The 7,815-nt window shown below is 42.2% G+C and overlaps 1 non-coding gene across 1 annotated transcript; it reads left to right on the forward strand.

Moving 5' to 3' along the window:
• The first annotated feature begins 544 nt into the window (after nucleotides 1-544).
• trnal-uaa (transfer RNA leucine (anticodon UAA)) lies at nucleotides 545-626 on the forward strand. Its single transcript has one exon. It is a non-coding gene; the product is annotated as a tRNA-Leu (tRNA).
• The last annotated feature ends 7,189 nt before the right edge of the window (nucleotides 627-7,815 follow it).

The following is a 7,815-nucleotide window of genomic DNA, read 5'->3' on the forward strand; positions in this document are numbered from 1 at the left end:
TCGAAATATAGACTGTGTCACAGCATTAATAAGAGTGTTAGTGCAGCAGCTCAAGACCTTCAGCATGGAAACTATTTTATTTACAAGGCTAGATATCCCAAATGATACATCACTGACTAAATGCAATCACTTCCACAGTGAATACATCATTAAAGTTGACAAGAAAAATATATAATTAGCCGAGAGCACAAATAGTTAAATGATAGATTTTCTTCGACACACCATTTCTGGATCTGTGTTCCTCTCCCCACCTCTGTGGACCTGGAGTCTCCTGCGGGCTCAACTGGCTGTTAAAATGTGTCTGAGGGTGAAAGTGTTCAGAGCAGAATCAAGACAAATGGAACGCATCGGGTCAGAATGTAATGCAGAAAATCGATTATTGTTCAGAACAATGTCTTGACAGTGGCAGCTTCCGTACCACAAAACCAGCGATCAGTCTGAAGAGTACACGTGCTTTTATACATGAAATACCAGCCAATGAACTTCAAGCAGCTCGGGGCAGTCAGCATTCACAAAACCAAATATGCTGGTACTTTGCTATAGTGGTAGCATGGCCGAGCGGTCTAAGGCGCTGGATTTAAGTTCCAGTCTCTTCCGAGACGTGGGTTCGAATCTCACTGCTACCAACTTGATTTTTCTGCACGGTATGATACCCTGCAGACATCTGGTGTGCATATCATGGGTTGAATGACTTGTTTTAGCAATCGGATTCTATGAGGCTCCGGAGTCACTTTAGAATAAAAACAATACTTTAAATACTCAGTGTGCATCTACAAATATTTGCCATACCCTTATGTAGATATTCCTCAGCTCTGGAAATTCTAACATATTGGCTTCACAGTCACTCACTCTGTAAAGACACAGAGAGCTCAGGAATGAGTTAAACAGAGGTAAATTATATTTCCGCATACTTTGCTGAATTTTGTTGTGAAATTTCTACGTTAATCACAACGTTCCCTGATGTCTATTTTTATGTAAATTGAGAGAAAGGGGTGCTGTTGAATAGACATTTTAGTGAAATAACGACACTGACTCTGAGCAACAGGCTCTTAAATGGGAAATAGCGCCGAAAACAGTTCGGGATTCAAAAGGAAATATCATATGTCGTGAAGATAAATGTGCTTAACAAATGGTTTAACTCACCTCAGCGCCTCTGGGAGAATTGACAGGTATAGATCCCAGTTTCCGTCACCTGACCCAATCAACAAACTAAGCGAACGCTAATTGATGGTCGATATCTCAGATAAACCAGCTTTCTATTCCACAGGTTAAATTGCACGAATCCTTGCAGTTGATTCTCAGATAACTTCAATGGGTGCATTTCCGAAGGGAACACCCCTCCAGATCAGATTCTCACAGACGAATTTAAAGTTCATCGAAAGCCTGGCAGCTGACTGACAATCTGGATCAATGCACGTATTGTCAACAGGAAGACCCTGACTTGTCCAGTTTAAATGCATTAAGCTTGATATATAAATCTCAATCTGTATCCTTGGTTGCGTTCCCCACAGGCATGTACTGACAAATGAGGATCACAGCTCATAGTTTAAACGTAATCAAACTTGATACTTTCGTGTCATTTCGCATCAATACTTTTATTTTCGACAGGCGCACCCAGACTAATCAGTGACCATGAACTGACTAATCCCTGATCGGCTGTCATGCAGAATAAACGTGATTTTCCCAACTCAGTTCATATTCGTGCGAAATGGCCTGATGAGTGCAAGGCAAAACATCTTCGAGAAAATCCGAATTTCCTTTCAACGAGAAGCCTGGTTAGACTGCATAGCAGGTTAATACACGGCAATTGCTGGAGCAACCAGGAGTTAATGGAGACGTAAGGAAAATCAGTGGAGGAAAGTCATGATAGTGACGATTCAGATTCTAATACCTCAGCTCGTGTTGAGAAGAACATGATCTGTATTAAGGCTGCATTGTGCCCAAAATCTATTATTTCCCCTGACGTTCACCAAAATCAGCTTCTTAGAATCCTAAGATGTAGGAGCAGAATAAGATCACTCATTCTGTCTAGACTGTTCCACCGTTCAGTGAGATTGTGTTTGAATCCAATCTCCCACAAAATCACTTTCTTGCCCTATTCCAAAAACCCTCGATTCCAAAAACCCTCCTGATTAAAAGTCTGTCTATCCCACCTTTGAATACACTTGATGACTCAATCGCAGCAGCCCTCTGCAAGTGAAGAATTCTACAGAATCACGAGCTTATGAGAAAAACTATTTCTCCTTATCTCTGCCTGAAATGCATACCACCTTCTGGTAAGGCTATGCCCTACTGTACCAGCCTGTCCCACACACTCTCCACACGTAGCCTGTCATTTCAGCTAAGAATCTTGGAAACTTCATTAAAGGTGACACCCATTCTTCTATATTTGCACGTGTACAAAACCAAACTACCCAACCAATTCTGTGTGGAAATATCCACTTGCTGTTGAGTATCTTGTGGAACATTTCCCTATCGAATGTTGAGACTGATATTGATGATGTTTTCTTAAAGTTTGGGTGCAGGGGGTAAACAAGTATCAAATAACAAACGAAGATGCAGAGGTGAAAGATTCAACATGTTATCATGGAGAGAGCTGTCCTTTTCCGAAGCTTCCTCGCTGAAATTGAATATGACACAATCTCTTCCAAAATTCAATCCTTGAGATGGAAAGGAAGAAATCGTAGATTTTTGGTGTCCAATAAAATGGGAATGGAAATGGAGGGATGCAAATTTCAATATATATGTCAAGTACTTGATGAGCTGAATGGCAGACAACAGTCCCGTCGTATGAAGTGAGTCTGTGATCAATAGGAAAAGCGTGTATGAGAGAGAATCAGAAAAAAAATGGCACAATGAATACAGACGGTGAGACACTGAGAAGGGAGATGGAAGAAAAGGCTATCGATTTGAAAATTTGAAATGAACAACAATTTGTGAAAAGAGCAGGACCCTGGTGGTGAGCGGATTTTATGATTATTGAGGGAGTAGAACGCAGTGATGAGAATTTTAAATTCGAGACCTCACCTGGATGCCACCTCATGATCGACGTGAACACAGCAGTCATATGGTGACAGGACTTGATATGTGCTAATGAGTGACTGACAACCATGGAATTTGATGGAAGCGTATATCTTTGGACTTTCCCTGGGAAACTTTTGGACAAGCAGAGTGTGGATTTAACAAAGTTAACAATGAGTTTTGACGTTGCAATGAGTTTAGGAGGATTGGAATTGGAGACAATGATGGAAATGGCTGGAGGCAAAGTTGATTGAAATCGTAGTCTTGACTTGTGCCAATAATGCGATTGTTTACAGTTGCAGTTCAGGACGATGTTCTGTGGGTATTGAGCAGAGTGCATGCTGATGAGTGAAGAGAATGTACTGGGGTTTTCCAAAGATTTGAAAAAGGATTAGAGTGGGACACTGACACATAGCTTCAAATCGAACATCAAATAGTACGCACTTGCCAGTGCAGAAATAGCAGACAACATTGGAGAGACCCTCGCAAATTATTGATATTTCTGATGGATCTGAGTGTGAGGTGAGAAGTGAAATTTGAACAGCTACCTGTGTCAAAAACGCGTAAAATGCACAGGGATTTGTTTCATTGACAAATGAGCTGGAAGATAATGGAAATCGATTACAAATATGGGGAATGCTATGGATGATTGAACATCGAAACTTGCTATCCTCTGCATAGTCAGTTAGTTGCTTGTTGATTTTGCTAATCAAGGGAGGTCAGATGCTTACCGACCAACACAGATAATATTGATAAAAATAAAAAGGAGAAAAGACCGTCTGCCTGGTTTTGGCAGGATTTGAGTGATTTTTCAAATCGTTGGGACTGGCTGATATGTTTTACTCTGTTTCGTTGATTGTCCACTTCAACAACTGTTGAACCTTCTGACAAAAGAAGAAGAAATTACTGGACGAAGTGGACTGAAAATGTATGCCATCACCCGTGACGTACAAATTATAGATGCAGCTTTTATTTTAAGAACAATCTATTGCACTAAGAAGTCATGGAATCCATCATTTGAACCTGATGAATCGAACTTGCAAATTACAATTATTTCATTTTCTTTGTATTTCTTCTCTCCACACTGGCTGTCTGAGCATGAGTGGATATCATGATCAAGTGATTTTGCGATTAATATGAATAATTAATAAACATTAATTAGATTATCATGCTCTTTATCATTGCCTTACCAAAGGGAATGTATGAATAATTAATCGGAATCTTGAGATAACGAATACACTTAGTGCCCAAGTCCAGTTATTCAAGACTCTTGTTTCGAACAGTTGGGAAATCTTGAGTGCCATTGAACTATTTAAATTCAATGTATTACTCAAAGTTTGTGCGAAGATTTGTAGCTCGGGTGCTCGTTGTTGTGGTTCTGTTCGCCGAGCTGGAAGTTTTTGTTGCAAATGTTTCGTCCTCTGTCTAGGCGACATCATCAGTGCTGGGAGCCTCCTGCGAAGCGCTTCTTTGATGTCTCCTCCGGTGTTTATAGTGGTCTGTCCCTGCCGCTTCCGGTTGTCAGTTTCAACTGTCCACTGTAGTGGTTGGTATATTGGGGCCAGGTCGATGTGTTTGTTGATGGAGTTTGTGGATGAATGCCATGCCTCTAGGAATTCCCTGGCTGTTCTCTGTCTGGCTTGCCCTATGATAGTAGTGTTGTCCCAGTCGAATTCATGTTGCTTGTTGTCTGCGTGTGTGGCTGCTAAGGATAGCTGGTCGTGTCGTTTCGTGGCTAGTTGATGTTCATGTATGCGGATTGTTAGCTGTCTTCCTGTTTGTCCTATATAATGTTTTGTGCAGTCCTTGCATGGTATTTTGTACACTACATTCGTTTTGCTCATGTTGGGTATCGGGTCCTTCGTTCTGGTGAGTTGTTGTCTGAGCGTGGCTGTTGGTTTGTGTGCCGTTGTGAGTCCTAGGGGTCGCAGTAGTCTGGCTGTCAGTTCCGAGATGCTCCTGATGTATGGTAGTGTGGCTAGTAATTTTGGTTGTGGTATGTCCTCGTTCTGTGGTCTTTCTCTTAGGCATCTGTTGATGAAGTTGCGCGGGTATCCGTTTTTGGCGATCCACTGTTCACTTCGATTGACAAAACCCTAGCCAGAGAAACAATAGCCAACCTACTAGACATACAGAACAGAAAACAGGACGCTGAACCTATCAACAAAGACGGCATACTTAAACTACTGGACTTGTGCCTCACAACACACTTCACATTCAACAACCAGATATACGAACAAATCAACGGAACACCCATGGGATCACCAATCTCGGGACTCATAGCAGAGGCAGTTATGCAAAGGTTAGAACAAACAGTCCTACTACAAATTCGCCAAAATCGGAAAACAGCCGTACCCTGTTCAGCTTGTCCCTATTGCTCGAATTAGCCAACACTGGCAACATCGATATAAATCTTTTCTGAACCAGTCTGTTGTTACCCGCCCTCTCTGCACCTGTCATTATTTTAGGGCTCAATCAAGTCCCCTCTCAAACTCATTCTTTGCAGTGAATATTGTCCTAACCGAAACAATCTCTCCTCAAAGCTGGAACTCTCCATAACAGGCAATATCCTGGTGAACTTTGTCTGCACCCTTTCAAAGCATCCACATCCTTTTCGAAATGTGGCGACCAGGACTGTACGCAGTATTCCAAATGTGGCCGAACCAAAGTCTTACACTGTTACATGATCGGCCAAATTTTGTAAAATACCCCTTGCGATGAAGGAAAGTATTCCGTATGCCTTCTAAACGACTCGACTGACCTCTGTTGCTACCTTCAGGGAACAATGGACCTGAAACCCAGGTCGCTGTGAACATCAATTTTACACAGGACTTTTCCATTTACTCTATTGTTCGCTCTTGAGTTCGATCTTCCAAAATACATCACCTCATACTTGTCCAAATTGAACTCCATCTTCCATTTCTCTGCCCAACTCTCCAATGTATGTAAGCTATGCTCTATTTTCTGACAGTCCAGTTCACTGTCTGCTACTCCAACAATCTTACTTTCATTTGGCAAACTTCCATTCGTCTAAATAATTTATGTATATCACAAACAACAGTGGTCCGAGCACAGCTCCCTGTTGAAGACCACAAATTCCATTTTGAGAAGCTTCTTTCCACGACTACTCTCTGTCTCCTGTTTTCCAACCAGTTCTCTGTCCATCCATCTAGAACACCGTAGACCCCTGCGACTTCAACTTCATCATCGACCTACTATGGGGAACCTTAACAACCGCCTTACTAAATGCACATATATTGCATCCACATCCCTTGCTTCATCAATTAACTTTGTCAGCTCTTCAAAGGTTTCTATTAGGTTTCTAAGGCATAACCTTATTGCACAAAACCATGCTGCCTATCACTAATAACTTCATCTTTTTCCAAATGGGCATATATTTGCCGAGAGGTGCAAAGGAGAAACGAAGGAATTCAGGTAAGGTGAGTCTGACCGTTTAAAAGACTTACCTCAGGCGTCGGGGCCTTCATTTGCCTAGAGGTGCGAGGGGGGAGCGAATGAATTCTAGGAAGTTTTAAAGACAGGATACATTGATATAGGAAGGTTTCTCACGCGATTAAAGTGTGTCTGCTTTAATGCAAGGAGTGTCCGAAAGAAGAGTGACGAATTTAGAGCCTGGGTCAGTTCTTGGTGCTAAGATGTTGTTGCTATAACAGAGACTTAGGTTTCGCAGTGGCAGGAATGGTTGCTTGATGTTCCAGGGTTTAGATCATTTAGAAATAACAGGGAGGGTGGCAAAAGAGGAGGCGGTGGGACAATGCTAATCAGAGAGTGCAACACAGATACAGTAATGTAGGCTGTTGAGTAAGATTTGCCTACTGAGTCAGTATAGAACAGCAAGGGAACAGCCACCGCATTGGGGGCTTTCTACAGTCCATCTAATAGCAGGAGAGAGATTGAAGATCTCGTAAGCGAGCAGATTCTGGAAAAATGCAAAAGCAACAGAGTTGTTGTTATGTGTGATTTAAACTTTCCCAATTTCGACTGGAATCTCCTAAGTGCAGATAGTTTAGATGGACCCGTTTTTGTCAGGTGAGTTTAGGAGGGTTTCCTTACTCAGTATGCAGACAGATCGTCGAGGGAAGAGGCCATTTTGGATTTGGTGCTCTGCAACGATGCAGAACGGGTGTCAGATCTCGGGGAGAGCGAGAATGTTGGTGAAAGTGATCACAACTGCCTTATACTTAGCATAGCCTTGGAGAGGGAAAGGAACGGTTACTGATAGAAGATGTTTAATTGGGGAAATGGAAATTATGATGCTTTCAAACAGGAGTTGGGAAGCACAACCTGGGAGCAATTGATCCACAGAAATGGCACAGCAGACATGTGGAGACTATTTAAGGAGCAGTTGATGCAAGAGATGCACAAATGTGTTCCTCTGAGACAGGTATGAAGGGGTAAGATTAAGGAACCTTGGATGACGAGAACAGAGAAACATCTCGTCAAAAGGAAGAAGTCGGCTGACGTAAGGTGGAGGAAGCAAGGATCTAGCACAGCTTAAGAGGATTACAGGCTATCGAGAAAGGAGCTCAGAATTTGACAGGTGAAAAGCCAGGAGGGGACACTAAAAAGGCTTGGCAATAATGATTAGGGAGAATCCAAAGGCATTTTAATCTTGCGTGAGGAATAGGAGAATGATCAGGAAGAAGACAGGTCCATTCAGGGATAGAGTAGGGAACTTGTGCGTGGAGACTGAGCAGATGGGGGAAGCCCTAAATGAGTTTTAGAACATAGAACATAGAACAGTACAGCACAGAACAGGTCCTTCAGCCCACG

This window comes from Chiloscyllium plagiosum, unplaced genomic scaffold, assembly GCF_037043375.1.
Source record: "Chiloscyllium plagiosum isolate Xiang-an unplaced genomic scaffold, Cpla_swu_hap1 HiC_scaffold_41, whole genome shotgun sequence".
Taxonomy (NCBI): domain Eukaryota; kingdom Metazoa; phylum Chordata; class Chondrichthyes; order Orectolobiformes; family Hemiscylliidae; genus Chiloscyllium; species Chiloscyllium plagiosum.